Source organism: Triticum aestivum, chromosome 5B, assembly GCF_018294505.1.
Source record: "Triticum aestivum cultivar Chinese Spring chromosome 5B, IWGSC CS RefSeq v2.1, whole genome shotgun sequence".
NCBI classification, from domain to species: Eukaryota; Viridiplantae; Streptophyta; class Magnoliopsida; order Poales; family Poaceae; genus Triticum; species Triticum aestivum.
Genome location: NC_057807.1, coordinates 473,422,229 through 473,431,008, shown reverse-complemented (window position 1 = coordinate 473,431,008; position 8,780 = coordinate 473,422,229).

Here is an 8,780-nt window from a genome sequence, read left to right as displayed (position 1 = left end):
GAGTCCCTAGATTTATCAAGACTTTGGGCCAGCTCCACCTAGCTGAGCCCCAAGCCGAAACTCCGCCCTCTGGGGCCGGCTGGCTCAGCGGCCGGCTGCCAGAGGGTGGGTGACCCAAGACTACGGCGCTTCGAGTGGCCGGTTCCTGGCGGCTGCCTTCCAGAGAGGGCGGCAACGGGCAGGCGGCCACCCCACGACTACAGGGCGGCCGAGCTCCCATCGAGAGTACAAGTCAAAGCATGGCTATAGTGAGGAATGACGCCTCACACATTCGAGATAGGCGTGGCTACAGTGCTCCGTACAGACGGAGATCTCCGCACGACGGAGCACTATGTTGTATCTACCCTGACGTCGCTCCGGGAAGGCGGAGCCCTGTTCCCCACGACGGCCTGTCGGTAAGGCCTGCCAGAGGCGGGCCCTATCGGGCAGTGACCCCAAGGAAGACGGCCGAAGCTCAACCAGGCGGATTAGAGAGTGGTCGGCCCCCAGCAGGCGGCCGTCCCTCGTCCCGAGGCGAGCACGTCATTAAGCTGATAAGACCAGGTGTGGCTACAGTGTCCTCCCACCAGGCGGCGGGACGGTAGCCATGCTAGGATGACCAAGCCCCCGTCACCAACAACACGGCTACAGTGAACAGCCACCAACCAGTTGGTGGGGCCCACCCGGCGGCGGGCCCTAGCGGTCAGCGGAGAAGCCGGAGGCTGAAGACACTGACAGCCGGGCCCAGCAGACGGCCAGATTACCATTGTACCCCTGGGGGGTAGGCCTATATAAACCCCCCAGGCCACCCATGCAAAGGGTTGCACCCCATTAGAACTAGCCACCCCCTGGAGCAGGAAGAGAGCTAGCCTTGCCTCTTTCGGCCTCTAGCATACAGCTCGAGGAGCACCATTGTATCACTTGTTCCTTAGTGCTCATGCGGAGACCTTGCAGAGCAGGACTAGGGGTGTTATCTCCTAGGAGAGCCCCGAACCTCGGTAAAGTACGCCGGCATTCCTGTCTACGCCTTATCCCGCTTCTAGGCACCGGCGACGTTCTACTCGCTCCCACCATGATAAGCCATCCATTGGCATATGTCGCACACAACCCCCGACATTTGGCACCCACCGTGGGGCGAGGTGCACCGTCTCCTGGAGATCTGCTCTAGACGGGAACCCTGTTCCTTCCTGGCGAGTGAAGCCAGCCCAGCACGCCCGACGGCGTCAGCCTCGACGTGCTGCATGGCACGGAGATCGCCCGCGCGGCGAGTTGCCTCGCTGACCTCGTCGGCGAGATCGACCTCTTCGACGAGCCGGCCTCCGACGCGGGCACAAGCTGCCCTGAGAGCCGCCTTGTCAGCCTCCTCGACCAGCTCCATGTCGCCAGCGAGCCTGCTGTGGACCTGGAGTCCGTCAGCTCGACCGATCTGATGATCGTCTACTCTGACACGGCGTCGCTCGACGCGTTTCCCACCAACGTGGTAGTCTACGACGAGCCGCCTCCTCGCGAGTACAGCGGCGGGAGCACCGTCACGGAGGTGCTCGTCATCAACAGCGAGGAGCACTCGGACGGGCGTGCTCAAGATCCCCTCGAGGTCACCCTGCGCGACCTCACGGCGCCCATTCTCGAGGGCGCGGATGCTAAGGTGCTGGAGGCACACCGCCTCCAGCTTATCGAGAGTGCTGGCTGCCTTGCCAGCATGCGCCGGTTGTCGGACGCCTATCGGCGCGAGATGGACCAGGCCGTAGGCGGCACGCCGGCTCCTGAGGGGCCAAGCCGCCTCGGCACAGTTCGACAGCGTGGCGCGACCATCGCCACCATGTTCGGGGCGGAGCACCCCGTCTACGCCACGCGTGCAGAGAACATCCGGGCTGCCCATGCGGTAATGGATGAGTTGAACAAGTACGACGGCGACGAACTCCGCCACATGAAGGAGCGAGTCCAACAGCTCTTGGACGCGGCTGCCGCACAACACGAGGCCGCCTGCCGCGATGAAGACCCAGCCGGACGAAACAACGAGCCGCCCCCACGCCGAGATCATGGGGCGACCTCCCGGACACCGACTGGTGGCGCCCGCGGAGGAAAGGGCAATGAGCCGGCTGCTAGCCGTAGTCGAACACGCATCTCCATCGAGTGGGACGAGGAAGGTCGCCCTCGTGCAGTAGAGCAGCGAGGCGACCTGCCGCCTCCCCTGCCTCGTGGAGCGAGATACCCCACTCCGCCTCCTATCACGCACCCGACACTCGGCGACCGCCTTGGCCGCCGAGAGGGAGTCGGATAGAATGATGCTCGCCACCGGATTGATCGTCTCAACCGATCCCTGGCGCTTGAAGAAGAAGATGCGTTGGGCCCGCCCTGCTTCGGTCCCTGAATCCGCGATGAGCCCTTCCCCAAGGGGTTCACCCTCCCACGAGACATGCCCAAATACACCGGCTCCGTGAAGCCAGAGGACTGGCTGGTCAACTACTCCACAGCCGTCAGCATAGCAAACGGCAACAAGCGCGTTGCTATGAAGTACGTCCCGCTCATGCTTCAAGGCACTGCCCGGATGTGGCTCAACAGCCTGAAGCCCCGCAGCATCAACAGCTGGGTTGATTTCACCGAGGTCTTCATCCGCAACTTCACCAGCACTTACAAGCGGGCCCCTAAGCCCCGACAGCTCTCCTTATGCGTCCAAGGGCCCATGGACTCAACTCACGACTACCTCACACGTTGGACCGAGCTGCACAATTCCTGCGAAGGCGTGCACGAGGTGCAGGCAATCGAGTACTTTACTGTCGGGTGCCGAGAGGGCGCCCTCCTCAAGCATTGACTCCTCTGTGACGAGCCCGAGACCCTCGATGAGCTGCTGGTCATCGCCGACAAGCACGCCACGGCCGACTCCTCCATGAAGGCGGAAATCCTGGTTGACGCGTCCGGCAAGGTGGCACCTCAGGCACCTCGGACTCCGGCTGGTGACACCAGTCGGCGACAGCAACTAGGTGATAACAAGCGAAAGGCCACCCAGCCGGCTTCCACAAGCCGGCAGGTGGCGACGGTCGAGGATCAGCAGCCAGAAGGGCAGCCAGCCCCCAAGCGGCAGAAGGGCGGCAAGTCTAATTGGTTGCCCGCCTTCTCTTACGAGCAAACCTTAGATGCACCCTGCAAATTCCACAGCGGCGCGAAGCCCTCCAAACACACCACTCGGAAGTGTCACTGGCTCACCAGAATTGCCAAGGGAAATGGACTCCTGCCTCCTCCGCCTGCCGGACCACCGCCTCCTCAGCCCCAGCAGCCGGCGGCCCGACCAGTCGGCGCCTTACAAGACGAGTACCCGGAGGAACACGGAGCTTATGTTGTGTTCACCAGCGTGGCCGATGACAGACGCAGCAGACGGCAACAACAACAAGAAGTGCAAGCAGTGGCCTCCAACACTCTAGAGTTCATGCATTGGTCCGAGAAGCCTATCAGTTGGAGCAGGGCCGACCACCCAGAAGTGATGCCTTCCCCTGGTTCGTACGCCCTGGTCCTAGAAGCGACCCTTGCAATGGAGAGGCGAGCAGCCCGTTTCTCCAGAGTCTTGATAGATGGCGGCAGCAGCATCAACATCCTGTACCGCGATACAATGGAGAAGTTGGGAATCAAGCAGAAGTAGCTCGTCCCTAGTCGGACTGTATTCCATGGCATAGTCCCTGGCCTTTCCTGCTCACCAATCGGCAAGACCCAGATTGATGTCCTCTTCGGAGACAAGAATCACTTTCGCCGAGAGCCAGTTTGGTTTGAAGTGGTGGACCTTTAGAGCCCCCACCATGCACTGCTAGGCCGGCCTGCTCTGGCCAAATTCATGGTAGTCCCCCACTACGCCTACCTCAATATGAAGATGCCGAGTACCAAGGGGATCCTGACAGTGGCCGGAGACTACAAGAAGTCGATCGCTTGCGCAGCAGATAGCAGCCGGCTGGCCGAGTCCCTCGTGATTGCAGCCGAGAAGCGGCTCCTAGACCGGGTGGTGGTGTTGGCAGGCAAGCAGCCGGAAATGTCACCCACACCCCAGGAGTCGGAGGCTGAGGGCTCGTTCAAGCCGGCCAAGGAAATGAAGAAAATACCCTTGGACCCGGAGCACCCGGAGAGGCACGCTGTCATAGGCACAGGCCTTGGCAGCAAATAGGAAGGTGACCTCGTTGATTTCCTCCGTGAGAATCGGGACATATTCGCATGGTCCCCCAAGGACATGCTGGGTGTTCCGACGGATTCCGCCGAGCACAAGCTACACGTCCGACCTGACGCCAAGCCGGTCAGGCAGCCCTTGCGCTGCCTGTCAAAAGAGAAGAGAAGAGTTGTTGGAGAAGAGATAGCCCGACTCCTAGCAGTCGGATTCATCATGGAAGTATTCTTCCCAGAGTGGCTGGCCAACCCAGTCCTAGTATTGAAGAAGAACAAGCAGTGGTGCATGTGCATTGACTACACCAGCCTCAACAAAGCCTGCCCCAAAGATCCCTTTGCTCTGCCAAGGATTGATCAAGTGATAGACTCCACAGCCGGATGCGAGCTGCTGAGTTTTCTGGATGCATACTCAGATTATCACCAGATAAAGCTGAACCCGGATGATAGGCTGAAGACCGCCTTCATCACGCCGTTCGGAGCCTTCTGCTACCTGACCATGACGTTCGGCTTGAGAAACGCCGGCGCCACGTTTCAGCGTTGCATGCAGAAATGCCTCCTCAAGCAACTCGGCAGAAATGCCCATGTATATGTGGATGATGTGGTGGTGAAGACGGAGAAGCGTGGCACTCTGCTAGAGGACCTCAAGGAGACCTTTGAAAACCTGCGCCGATTCCAGATTAAGCTCAACCCGAAGAAATGTGTCTTTGGAGTACCAGCCGGCTAGCTTCTCGGTTTCCTGGTCTCAGAGTGCGGCATAGAGTGCAATCCTGTGAAGATCAAGGCAATTGAGATGATGAAGGTGCCCACCCGACTGCTGGACATGCAGAAATTCACCGGCTGCCTGGCGTCAGTCAGCCGATTCATCAGCCGGCTGGGCGAGAAGGCTCTTCCCCTGTACCAACTCATGAAGAAGACCACTTTTTTCGAGTGGAACGACAAGGCAGACGAAGCATTTCTCCAACTCAAGAAGATGTTGGCAACCCCGCCTGTCATGGCGGCTCCGACTGAGAAGGAGCCCATGCTCCTCTACGTTGCAGCCACCAGTCGGGTTGTTAGCATAGTCATGGTAGTAGAGCGCAAGGAGAAGGACAAAGCATTGCCGGTCCAGAGACCGGTGTATTACTTGAGCGAAGTATTGTCCGCCTCCAAGCAAAACTACCCCCACTACCAGAAGATGTGTTACGGCGTGCATTTTGCCGCCAAGAAGCTGAAGCCTTACTTTCAAGAGCACCCCATAACTGTCGTCTGCACAGCCCTGCTTGCTGAGATCATTGGAAGTCGGGATGACTCTGCCCGAGTGGCCAAATGGGCTATTGATCTGGCCCCTTACACCATCTACTACCAGCCTCGTACCGCCATCAAATCACAAGTGTTGGCCGACTTTCTCGTCGATTGGGCCGAGACCCAATATTTGCCGCCTGCACCAGACTCCACTCATTGGCGGATGCATTTTGATGGTTCAAAAATGCGCATTGGTTTGGGAGCCGGCGTCGTCCTTACCTCTCCCAAGGGCGATAAGCTTAAATACGTACTGCAAGTCCACTTCGCCGCCTCCAACAACGTAGCAGAATATGAGGCACTCATACACAGGCTCCGGCTTGCCAAGGAACTCGGTATTCACCGGATCCTGTGCTATGGTGACTCCGACTTGGTGGTCCAGCAGTCATCAGGCGACTGGGACGCCAAGGATGCAAACATGGCGAGCTACCGTTTCCTCGTGTAGCAACTCAGCGGATACTTTGATGGGTGCGAGTTCCTTCACGTGCCAAGGAATGACAACAAGCAAGTAGATGCCTTGGCACAGATTGGCTCCACCCGACAAGCAATACCAGCCGGCGTTGCCCTACGCCGCCTTCTGAAGCCGTCTGTCAAGCCGTCTCCTGATTCAGACTCCATCTTTGTGCCCCCCCCCCCCGAAGCAGTAGGATCCGACTTGGCGACCCCAGAGGCCGGCACGGGGGTTTCGACAGGCGGCCAGGGGACTGCCACAGCCGCACCCGGCCCGGGGACTTCGGAGCCCGGCCCGGGGACTTCTTCAGCACAGCAGGCGGAAGCAGCTGCCAACCCGCCGCCTCCCAGCCCAACCGCCCTCATACAGGTTGCAGTGGTCGCAGTCGAAGAAATTGCGGCGCCCTCATGGGCTCAGCCGATCCTCAAGTTCTTGGTGAACAAGGAGCTGCGAACTGATGAAATCTTAGCCCGACAAGTACAAAGGCGAGCTGCAACTTATACCATAGTCAACAAAGAGCTGGTGCGAAGAAGCGTCACATGAGTTTATCAGCGGTGTGTGGAGTCGGACCAAGGCCAAGCAATACTTAGAGATATCCACCAGGGCGAGTGCGGCCACCACGCGGCTTCAAGATCACTTGTGACCAAAGCTTTCCGCCACGGGTTCTTCTGGCTGACTGCCCTGGAAGAGGCCAAAGAGCTAGTTCATAAGTGTCAAGGGTGCCAGCGGTTCCGCTCCAAGCCACCCCTGCCGGCTTCTGCACTCAAGACCATTCTCATAGCCTGGCCCTTTGCTGTGTGGGGACTGGATATGGTGGGACCATTCAAGATGGCCCGCGGTGGCATGACTCACTTGCTGGTTGCGGTGGACAAGTTTACCAAGTGGATAGAGGCAAAACCAATCAAGAAGCTGAATGGGCCGACTGCTGTGACCTTCATCGCCGACATCACCACGCGATACGGCATCCCACACAGCATCGTCACCGACAACGGCACCAACTTCGCCAAAGGAGCCTTGGCTCGTTTCTGTGCAACGCAGGGCATCCGCCTGGACTTAGCATCCGTTGCCCACCCACAGTCAAATGGCCAAGTAGAGCATGCAAACGGCCTCATTTTGTCCGGCCTCAAGCCCCGACTGGTCGAGCCTCTGGAGCGTTCGGCCAGCTGCTGGCTCGACAAGCTGCCGGCCGTCCTCTGGAGCATGCGCACAACTCCAAACAAGTCAACGGGCTTCACGCCCTTCTTCCTCGTCTATGGTGTCGAAGCCGTCATCCCGACGGATATTGAGTTCGATTCCCCAAGAGTCACCATGTACACCGAGGCGGATGCCAAGGAAGCACGAGAAGACGGCGTCGACTTGCTGGAGGAAGGCCGGCTGTTGGCACTCAGCAGGTCGGCCATCTACCAGCAGAGTCTGCGCCGATACTACAACCGCAAGGTGAAGCCAAGATCCTTCCTGGAGGGAGACCTTGTGCTCCGACTGATCCAGAGAACAGCCAGACAGCACAAGCTCTCGGCACCTTGGGAAGGCCCTTTTATCATCAGTAAGGTGTTGGGCAACGATGCCTACTATCTGATCGATGCCCAGAAGCCCAGAGCATGCAAGAGAGATGATTCAGGCAAAGAAACGGAGAGGCCATGGAATGCAAACCTCCTCCGAAGGTTTTACAGTTGAAAGCAGTATGTATCATGCTACCTTTTGTACTATGTATAAAGACTCCGAGTCCCCCGAGAAGAGCTCGGGGGACTGCCCTCTTTTATCTATATGATAAGAATTATGCCATGAGTATGTGTAGCTTTTTCCGCCTGGCACCAGGTTCGACCAGTCGGCCCGGAAGCACGCCGCCTTCTGCTATATGCCACCTCCTGTAGCCGAACAAGTAGTGTGCTGGCACCAGACACTTCCCTTGCCAGAAGCAGCAGCTCGTAGAGCGACTGTACGGCGAGCGGGGGTCCCAAACTGGTGCCTACACGAAAAATGACTAAGGACAAAATGCATATAGCAGAGGCCGTCATTTCACCTTTTTTGATCGGCTGCAGAGCAACCGGCCAGCCGACTCCTACCTTTCATTGCCAACACCCCGAATGGCTAAGTACTAGCCCTCCTACAAACGACTAAGTACTCAACCTAAGCCGCAGTCCGCGGAGCGGCTGTTTGGCTGGCAAGAGGATAGTCAAGGGAGGGCGGCAAAGGAAAAAACCAAGGAGTAAAAATGCAAGGAAAGATGGAAGTCGACAAAGCAAAGCATAGGCTGTAATAAAATATTTTACATGGATAAAGGCCTCTGGCTAGCATTCAAACAGAGTTTTGATATACACCCCGAGGATGGAATTGCGCGAATTTAACAAAATGTTCAGAGCAGCAAACAGAAAGCAGATAAAACCCTAAGGAGCAGCAGAAGGCTCCGGCCGGGCGGTGCTGGTTAGTGTAACAGAAGGCTCCGGCTGGGCGGCACCGCCTGGCATAGCAGAAGGATCCGGCTGGACGACGCCGGATGGTGTGGCCAAGGACTCCGGCTGGACGCCGGAGTCGGCCGCACCACCTGGCGCAGCAAGCGGCTCCATCTGGACGGAGGAGTCACCGGTGGCAGGCGGGGCGTTGGAGTGCTAGAGGACGGAGTCGGTGGCGTCCGTCGGAGGAACGGGCGGCGGGTCCGCCCCCACTTGAACGCCTCCAGCATCTGGCGGCACCTCGATGCGTGGCTCGTTGCTCAAGGCCCGGTCGGGTTGGGGCTGACCGTCCGCCCCGACCTCCGGCATGTTGATGTTGCTCTCCTTGTCTTCCTCCTCCTCCTCCTCTCCTTCCTCCTCCCCGTCTTCCCCTTCGTCGCTGGAGTCGATGACTTCAGCAGAATCTTCGTTGTCTTCTGGGTTTAGCCCAAGCCATTCGTGCGGAGCTTCGCCGCCTTCCTCGACCACCTCCGAGATGA